Raw genomic sequence first — 7500 nt, 5'->3', positions numbered from 1 at the left:
TGTAGGAAAATTACCTGAAGTAATAGACGAATGCTATTTGTACTCTTCTTGTTAAGCACAGTAAATGACTCTCAATATAACTTTATAAAAAGACGATCACTTTTGATTAATTTATTATCATTCTTGTCAAACATATATGAAGCAATATTGGGTAAGTTTATTTAGACTTCTTATACGGGAGGGGGAGGGGGGGGGGGAGGAGCAGGTGTTGAAGAACACCAAGATAACTGGATACAGCCGTATATTATAGAGCCAAACACGGGGTAATCATATATTAGATTTAGTGATAACAAATAATGAGATTAGTAACATATATAACATCGAAAAAGGGAAACAGGAAATATTAGGTAAGAATGTTCTTCAATGTTTGTACAGTAAACAACAAGTTTAGAAAATTTACCAGTGTTGCAAACATTTTGCAGGTAATAAATTCTGATGACAGAAAAATATACAGATTTTTAACATTCTGACAACTGTATGGTTTCTAAGTTATTAACAAGAACACGGATGTATCAAATATCAACTAAGCAATTGTGAAATTTGTTTAAAAGGATCTGGGAGTTCATAATTAGTTGAGATCGAAAATGAAGGTAATGATCTAATTTTCTGACGAAGGCTAATAAGGTACAAGAATTCAAATCCAGAAGCTTGAGTAACAAAGTTCTAATATTATCCTTTATCTTGTACTGGTGGACCCGCGTGGATTATGCCATGTAGCAGGAGTCACCTTGGGTGTGGCTATGAATAGTTCCATCATTTCTCACAAGGATAATCTCTAAGTTAATCTCTGCGTTATGAAAAGGGACAAGGAAAAGTCAGTTTACACTCCCTAGTAAGGCTTCGAGTATGAGAGAACATGATTAACCTATACAGATGGATAAGGAATTTAGACAATTTTGACATAGAATATTAATAGGTTAATAATAATATTAAACAGCGGCAGCAATAGGGTTGGAGATGTGTGGAACACTTTAGGAAGATAACCATAATGTAAGTGACCGGTGGGGATGTGTGTACTTGTTGGCTCACATGGCACCATGCGCCTGTCCTAGATGCCTTTATTCTGGTCTGCTGATGAGTTTGTTGGGTGTCCTTGCAGTTTGCACTGCCTTAAATACAACAATTTTTGTTCGCCGAGCCTTTGTTTGTAAGTTATTTTTCTTATTTTATGCTATAGTTTTTCTTATGTTTAGTCAAATTCATCTTCATAAGTCATATGGGCCCTCGGACCAAAAATTTCAGGTGTTCTCCAGGTGCAGTCAAAATAATAAATTGTTATTTAACCTGTCTTTAAATATGTAGAAAAATATATAATAATAACATAAATAGCAGCAGATAGTGAATATAAAAACTGAGCGAATAAAGTGGGTGAAGTCGCAGCGTGAAGGTTCCGGCATTTTCATTTCACAAGAGCGAAGCAAGTGAACCTTCTTTATTACATGTCGGCCGTCAGCACGCCTCATTATTCTGTAATGGAAGGAGGTAATGGAATTTTCTGACACAGATTATACGCAGCTCGGTAATTCCTGCTCGCTACGTTAAATTTCCTCGTTGATATCCTTATGAAACTGTCAAGAGGAAAGAGACTGTAAAAAGAATTTTCTTATGCGTTTCGTCTCGAGAATAACCTTTACTAAAGTGTATTTACATTGGCAATTAGCTGCAACATTGTGTGAATTTAAATTGAGAATGGATCACTTTGATGCAATAACTGTTATATGACTTTAAAAACACAGACAAGTTAATGACCACAGTAAAGCCTCGACACAATCAGAATGTTGAAGAGCGAAAGAGACGGGGAAAATGGGATAGGTTACAACATACAAATGGGAGAGAAATGTAGTGAAACAGTTACGGGCTATTCATGCCCGTGCCACCTTTTGGGTGGCTTAATCTCTATCAGTCAATCAGTGGAAGAGCCAGGATATGTGATGGATTCATATGCGATGCAATCACTTGGGCATATAATTATTTGCGATTTATTCACATGCCTTAGAATCCTATGTGGTACACTCATATGTTATGCAATCCTATTTGGTAGAATCATTAGCAATAAATGTACTTCACAGCGTAATCCTCGAGAGGTCAGAGATGTATTAATGGTAAGAATATTCATACTATATTTCTCTACTCATTAAGAAGGAATTAAAGTGACACTCTCAAAGAATGAAGTAAGAAGGGAAGGGTAGAAACTCTTCAAGCTTCAGAGAACAGGATAACCTTACAAGCTGAACATTAAACTTTAACATCAGCAGTCTGGGCAGCTGATCGGGTTATTGCACCTCAGTGCTGGTGTCTATGACTGAGATTATTGTATACAAAATTAGCAATTTCATTTAACATTTTGGTTACCGTTTGTGAATCAGGCAAGAAGAATAAAGTATTATTTTCTTTGAAGCTTAATAATACTTCCCGAATATTAGAGATTTTTACTAATCACACAAAACCTTAAAGTCATATTCATATATTCTGGACACATTTATTAGTAACCAGAACACCTTGACCACTTTATATATATACAGCAAGAGTTGGAACACGTCCAAATATATTCCCATAAATCAAGTTCGTCCGTAGTGTGACTTAATTTCTTATTCTTCTCTACAAATGTCCCTAACACTTAGGCCACGTCTGTGTTAAAATAGCTATACCATATCTATGCAGACGATGAATCACAGTAACGTCGCTGAAGATATGATAACCAAACCTCACACCAGAAGATGGGGAAACATCGTCGTTTGTTCATCTTGTGATGTGTGGTTTGGTCATCATCATAATGTAAGTCATTATTATGATGACTGTAAGTCATCGGTCATTCCATGACTGCCATCAATTTCATACACAAGTGTTCATAAAACTCAGATATAGGATCGTGGTAGATTTCTTGCGACTGCTTCATTTTTTAACATACAACGTCTTGTATACTCTTGTATATCACCTTGAGTGTGCTCTGTGAAGTCTCTGTTATGGCTATAGGATAGAAGCCAGACGGTTTGTTTCATAGTTCAAGGGACACAAAGTATTTTCCCTTTAGTTAGGCGCTTCCTGTTTAGGAATAAACCCGATAACTGTAAACCTATCCCAAGAGTTAGGTGACTTGTGGACATACGGGCTATGTCCTCGTTGCGACACCAGATGAATTATTAATAAATCAATCAACACTAAGGACTCATCCATAAAATATGCAATCACTCAAGGCTGAGAACGTCTGCGATATAGACACCCCAACACACCACCCGTAAACATCCTCAGCACCACGTTCATCCAACAACTTTCAGATGGTGCTAAACTTGTTGGTAATGGACCCAGTATGATGCAAGTCGAGACCAAGTTCATCATGCGCCATAACTTCCCAGGTATAGGGTGTGGATTCCAGGTGGGGAGGGACCGGGTATGGAGGGGGGGGGGGAGGGAAGGTGTAGATGGTAGAGAGGGGGTCTATGTTTGATGAAGTAGTGGTGGGGAAGTGTGTATGTGTATGTATATATTATCTGTGCCTGCAGTATCGAACTGTTAGTTCTTTGACCCCGCTTTTTAATCATCGCTTGTGTAATGTACTAATTCCCAAATTTTATCTGGACACGTACATTATATATATATATATATATATATATATAATATATATATATATATATATATATATATATATATATATATATATATATATATATATATATATATATATATGTGTGTGTGTGTGTGTGTGTGTGTGTGTGTGTGTATATCACGAAAATAAACACGTGATTTAAAAATGTGACAATGTCAGACCACGGAGGAAAAATGAAACAGGAATTTCCTTAAGTACTTTCGTATATTAATTCTCCTTTCTGAAGATGTATTAATGGATGACTCCTTAATACATCCTGAAGATGTATTAAGAAGATGACTCCTTCTGAAGATGTATTAATATACGAAAGTACTTAAGGAAATTCCTGTTTCATTTTTCCTCCGTGGTCTGACATTGTCATATATATATATATATATATATATATATATATATATATATATATATATATATATATATATATATATATATATATATATATATATATATGCGAACAAGCCTGAATGGTCCCCAGGACAATATGCAACTGAAAACTCGCACCCCAGAAGTGACTCGAACCCATACTCCCAGAAGCAACGCAACTGGTATGTACAAGACGCCTTAATCCACTTGACCATCACGACCGGACATAATGAGGTGATAGCCGAGGCTATTTGAACCACCCCACCGCCGGCACTCGGATAGTTATCTTGGGCATAGCATTTTACCAAATCACCTCATTCTTTGGGGCACACGTGAGGAACACAAATGCGAACAAGCCTGAATGGTCCCCAGGACAATATGCAACTGAAAACTCACACCCCAGAAGTGACTCGAACCCATACTCCCAGAAGCAACGCAACTGGTATGTACAAGACGCCTTAATCCACTTGACCATCACGACCGGACATAATGAGGTGATAGCCGAGGCTATTTGAACCACCCCACCGCCGGCACTCGGATAGTTATCTTGGGCATAGCATTTTACCAAATCACCTCATTCTTTGGGGCACACGTGAGGAACACAAATGCGAACAAGCCTGAATGGTCCCCAGGACAATATGCAACTGAAAACTCAACTGGGAGTATGGGTTCGAGTCACTTCTGGGGTGTGAGTTTTCAGTTGCATATTGTCCTGGGGACCATTCAGGCTTGTTCGCATTTGTGTTCCTCACGTGTGCCCCAAAGAATGAGGTGATTTGGTAAAATGCTATGCCCAAGATAACTATCCGAGTGCCGGCGGTGGGGTGGTTCAAAAGCCTCGGCTATCACCTCATTATGTCCGGTCGTGATGGTCAAGTGGATTAAGGCGTCTTGTACATACCAGTTGCGTTGCTTCTGGGAGTATGGGTTCGAGTCACTTCTGGGGTGTGAGTTTTCAGTTATATATATATATATATATATATGTCGTACCTAGTAGCCAGAACGCACTTCTCAGCCTACTATAAAAATCCCGATTTGCCTAATAAGCCAAGTTTTCCTGAATAAATATATTTTTTCTAATTTTTTTCTTATGAAATGATAAAGCTACCCATTTCATTATGTATGAGGTCAATTTTTTTTTTATTGGAGTTAAAATTAACGTAGATATATGACCGAACCTAACCAACCCTACCTAACCTAACCTAACCTATCTCTATCGGTTAGGTTAGGTTAGGTAGCAGAAAAAGTTAGGTTAGGTTAGGTTAGGTAGGTTAGGTAGTCGAAAAAAACATAATTCATGAAAACTTGGCTTATTAGGCAAATTGGGCCATGCATAGTTGGCTGAAAAGTGCGTTCTGGCTATTAGGTACGACATATATATATATATATATATATATATAATTTACACACACAGAGATCTGCAGGATGCAGCCCGCAACAGCTGGTTGGTTAGGTAAACATAGTCATCAGATGATAAAAACTCCACCCATGTTGGTTCCGGCCGGGAATCTAACCCGGGTCCGTGGCCTGCGAATCCCGAACTCTGTCCGCTCGGTCGCGAGACCCTTGTGTGTCTGTGGAGGGCGAAGTAGTGTGTGACTGGTAATTGCTACTCATGCTAAATCAAGAAACATTTAAGAGGGGAAATGTTTCGCTTTCTTAATCTACACAATTCTAATATGCTTTGGTTGAGTTTTCAAGAACAAATACCTGCTAAAGAGCGCGTTTTTGATCTGGTTTGTGTATAAGATGCGGACTTGTGGGATGCTGGCGCGAAGAACCTCACACATTAGGTATCAAGTAGCCCTGGAGGCGGCCCTGTCGCAGATCGGCACGCAGAGAGCCCGAAACCCATTCCAGGCATTGTCCAAGTCATGGATGTCAGTGCCTTTAGCGGCACCAGGTGATGGGTGGTGAGTATGGGGTTGGGGGGTTGTGGGCTAGGGAGGGAGGGAGCTAGTGGCTCTACACAGGCCAGTCAGTAACTAGCAACTGCTATTATGAAAGGTTTGTGCGCTGTTGTATGAGTGTATGTACGAGCAAATCTGTTTTAATGCTGAATTTGTTACTGATAGGCTGATTCAATGCTCTGAATTTCTTTTAGTTTCAGCGTAGTATAAAACATGATATGTTTTTCAGTACGTGTGTGTTGCTATATTTGAAGTACATATTAATAGCGAGGTAAATACAGAATGATGAATAAATAATGTGAGCCCATCTATTCAGTTCATGGTGTTCAAAGTGAACACATTCATAATATAGTGTTTATTAATGTATGTACCAATTAGTGCTTTAATGAACGAATGTTACTTTAGTGCAATAAAATTCTGCGAAATAGTAATTGAATATTAATTTTATAAATTACATGTTAATTTCTCCAAGACTTGTCATGAAAATGTAAATTTGTAGATTTTAACATTCATAACATTAAAAATTTAATAAAAAAATAACTGAAACCCGCAAAATGAACTTGAAAATCCTAATTATTATTATTATTATTATTATTATTATTATTATTATTTATTATTTACGCAAGTAAAACACAGTAGCGAAATATATTATTGAGAAAATCAGTTGGAGCAATGCGGAGGAGTCGAACCCTCGACCTGAGTACCTGGAGAACTACTGAAGTCAATCTTTTCAGTTTACCAAATGAGTGTTTTAAGGAGTTGACTTTTTGTTATAAAATAATAAAAATAGATTCCCCTTTCCCAAACCTCCATCCCTTCCTCATCCCCTTATCCCTTTTTCTATCCCTTATTCCCGTACCCAATTATCCCTCTTCTTACCTCCTATCCGTTCCTCCCCTGATATCTTTCCCTACCCCTTATCCTCGTCCCCCTCTGATGCCTTGCCCTCCCCCACCCCATCCCCTCCTCCCTGATGCCTCGTCCTACCCCCCCCCCCTCCGTCCCACCCGTCCCCTTCCCAAGGTCACACAAAACTGTTTGCACGAAAGATTAACATTGTGCTCGCGTCTATATATATATATATATATTATATCCAGCATCCCTAATGTTCAATGCATTTTATTAATAGATTATCAAGGGATCGTTTATTAAAGTATATCTCTCTTACCAAGATGATGAACTGCTCTATACCACGTTAAAGTAATATTGTTTCCTGTAATAAATGAAGAATATTTTCCAATTGTGCGAGAAGGATATTGTGGGTGGTGTTGTTGGTGGAGCAACTGTACCCAGGAGACCAACCAATACTGTGATCTGAGAGCTCAGTCCATGTTATCTTGACACAGGATCAAGCAGGGAAATATTTTCCAATCTTTGTGCTCTGCTATAAAGTCAGCCGCCGTTGCGTCACCTCTGCTTTATTGTTATTGAATTCTGCCTAGCCAAGCGCTGATAATAGCCAGCAGTGCAGCAGCGCTCTTGTGGATCAGCTGCATGCGGTCGCTGCTTAAGATGAGGCTGAGCATGACCAAGATGTGTGTTCTGATACGAGAATATCTTTAAGCCCGCAAAGATGCGTAAATAGTTCCTCAGTATCTTTGTCTCTTAGAGCTGCCTTTGTACGGT

The 7500-nt window shown here is 38.6% G+C and overlaps 1 protein-coding gene across 1 annotated transcript in view; it reads right to left on the bottom strand.

Annotated features, from left to right (window-relative positions):
* LOC138366258 (uncharacterized) overlaps positions 1–7500 on the bottom strand; it is a 17871-nt gene that overhangs the window by 723 nt on the left and 9648 nt on the right. The window lies entirely within an intron of this gene.

This window comes from Procambarus clarkii, chromosome 2 (assembly GCF_040958095.1).
Source record: "Procambarus clarkii isolate CNS0578487 chromosome 2, FALCON_Pclarkii_2.0, whole genome shotgun sequence".
Lineage (NCBI taxonomy): Eukaryota > Metazoa > Arthropoda > Malacostraca > Decapoda > Cambaridae > Procambarus > Procambarus clarkii.
The sequence above is the reverse complement of the archived record's forward strand: the minus strand, read 5'-3'. Positions and strand labels throughout refer to the sequence as shown.